Source organism: Octodon degus, unplaced genomic scaffold (genome assembly GCF_000260255.1).
Source record: "Octodon degus isolate 3935 unplaced genomic scaffold, OctDeg1.0 scaffold00177, whole genome shotgun sequence".
NCBI classification, from domain to species: domain Eukaryota; kingdom Metazoa; phylum Chordata; class Mammalia; order Rodentia; family Octodontidae; genus Octodon; species Octodon degus.
This window is the reverse complement of record NW_004524753.1, coordinates 3721352-3723942: the sequence shown is the minus strand read 5'-3', so window position 1 is coordinate 3723942 and position 2591 is coordinate 3721352. Positions and strand designations below refer to the sequence as shown.

General features: G+C 41.3%; 1 pseudogene; it reads left to right on the top strand.

Moving 5' to 3' along the window:
- The window catches only part of LOC101588442, a 21599-nt pseudogene extending 19451 nt beyond the window's left edge, over window positions 1–2148 (top strand).
- Window positions 2149–2591: the final 443 nt, after the last annotated feature.

The window sequence follows — 2591 nt, the reverse complement described above, 5'->3', positions numbered from 1 at the left end:
AAAAAAAAAAAAAGAAAGAAAATGTGAACAGGGGCTGGGGAGATGGCTCGGTAGAATAAGCGCTTGCCTGGCAAGTGCAAGGGCCTGAGTTCAATCCCCGGTTCTGGAAAAAAAGAAAGAAAATGTGAACAATAGGGCTGGTCAGATAGCTCAGTGGACTAAAGCACCTGCTTAGGCAGGCAGAGACCAAGGTTCAAGCCCCAGTATGCAGTGCCGGCACCACCCTGGAGTGCACTGAAATGGCAACTGAGACCGGGCATGGTAGCACCGACCTATAATCCCAGTGCTGGGGAAGCTGAAAGCAGGAGGATCACTACGAGTCCAATCTGTGTAGTGAGACCCTGTACTACATAAAAAAAAGGAACATTATTACTCATACAAGAGAAATATAAGAAGTATTTAAATAGTGTTGTCTTGAAGAGAATTCTGAATTTTTTTGTCCCTTTATTTTACTCTTTTTTGCCTAGTTTCTATGACCAGCATAGTTCACTGAGATAAATCCATGTTGCCAAACACATCACAGATCATTTCTTAGTTGTCTAGTAGTATTTCATTGCATGGATATATCACAGTTTATTCACCCATTCACCTGTTGATGGCCATTTAGGTTGCTTCTAGTTTTCAGTTATTACAAATAAGACTTCTCTGAATATTTGTGTTCTAATCAATGTAAGGCTATATGCTTTCATTGCATTTGAGTATATGCCTTGAGATGAATAGCTGCATCTGACTTCTTAAAAAGTTGCCAAGTAGCTCTTGGTTGTTCCATCTTACATTCCCACCAGTAATACATGAGGGATTCAGTTTCTCCATACTTTCACCCATGCCTGGAATGGTCAGGCTTTTGAAAGTTAGCTATTCTTATAATTCACTGTGGATACAATTTTCCTAGTGATATTCAGTGTATTTTATGTACTGATTTTCCATCTCTCTCTATATATTTTTTTCTTTTTTATATATCAACTTTAGTGAAGTTCTTGAAGTATCTTGCCCATTTTTCAATTGGAAAGTTGATTCTTTGATATCTAGAGTATATATTTGGTTACAAATTCTTGACATTTATTGATATATGTTTTGTAAAACTGTTCTTCTTGTATGTGGCTTATCTTTTCATTCTCTTAATTGTGTCTTTCAAATGTAACATGTAAAAGCCACCTACAGAAGTTAGAGAAGCAAGAAAAGAAGACAAAGTGGAAAAATTGCAGTTTGAAGGGATTCCTCCTTTGAATCCAGAACGTGGCAAGCAGAATCAGCCATGCATGTGTACTGGAACTCCTTCTAGAATGTGCAAAAATCTACCTAGTACCAAGCAACCCTCCAAGATACTAGTATTCAAAAGAGTTTCCAAAGAAGATCTTGCTGCTGCCTTCTCTGCTGCATCCACTTCACCAGAACTTCACCATACAAATGGAAATAAACCATCAACCATGGTCCCAAGTGTCTATAAGAACCTGATTCCTAAGCCTGCACCACCTTCTTCCAAGCCCACTGCACAGAACACTAACAGAATGGAACACAAACCAGGATCCATTTCCTTTAGCCAAAAGTCTGTCTGCTTTTACCAGTCCAATCTCTGTTACCAAACCACTGTTACTGGCTGGAGGTCCAGTTCTAAGCTCTTCCAAAGAGAGCCCCTCCAGCACTATCCCTCCAGTTCAGATCAGCTTTCCTTTGACCAATTTGACCTGTTGACAGGAAGAATGACTTCCTGAAGATTCTGAAGGATGACTGAAATGGAGACTTCACAGAGAAAGAGAATGCAACAACTTGGAGACTTCTCAGAGAAAGAGACTGCAACAACCTGGAGGATTTGGAGGAGAAAAGCACACCTGAACAAAAGAAAATGGGGAGCAAGACTCTCTTCAAAATGGTCACCCTCTCACCATTGTGGAAGAATGGCAGGGCCTCTCACATTCTCTAGAAGCAGAGCACAGGTTATTGAAAACAATGGGATGGCAGGGATATCCTGAAAAAAGGTGAGAATTGCCTTCCACTCACAGAAGATGAGCTCATAGAGTTCCATGTGAAGACAGAGCAGCTGAGGAGAAACAGCTTTGCAAAAACAGCTTCTTGCAGAGCCACACTTTGAGCCTCTTCACCCCTTGGAGAAGTACTTGTAGAGCAAAGAAATGCTCGCAGCTCATCTGAACCAGTAAACTCTGCTGTGTGCTTTGGGAATATACAAAAGAAATAATTTTCCTTTCACTTTTCTTCTGTTGATTACTTCATGCACAAGGGAAATAATTATATCCCAAAGAGGGAGCAATTGGCTTGTGGAACTTTTGTCGTTCTTTCCTGTTAGCTGCTTAATATAGATGCTCATGTAATGGGAAAGATTTTTAAAGTACACATGCAGAATCTATGGGATGATGGGACCAGGGAGATAGCTCAGGTGCTTAAGTGTCTGCCTGGCAAATAGAAGGTCCTGAGTTCTGTCCCTGATCAAAAAAATTTGCTCCTATGGGGTAAGGTGCAGGTGGGAGCTGGCAGTGCAGAGACGGAGGGGAGCAGAAGCTGCTCTGTGGCAACAGCTTCCACTAGCCCTTGGGGTGTTCACCCCTGTGCTCTAGCAATCATTGCCACTGACAAAA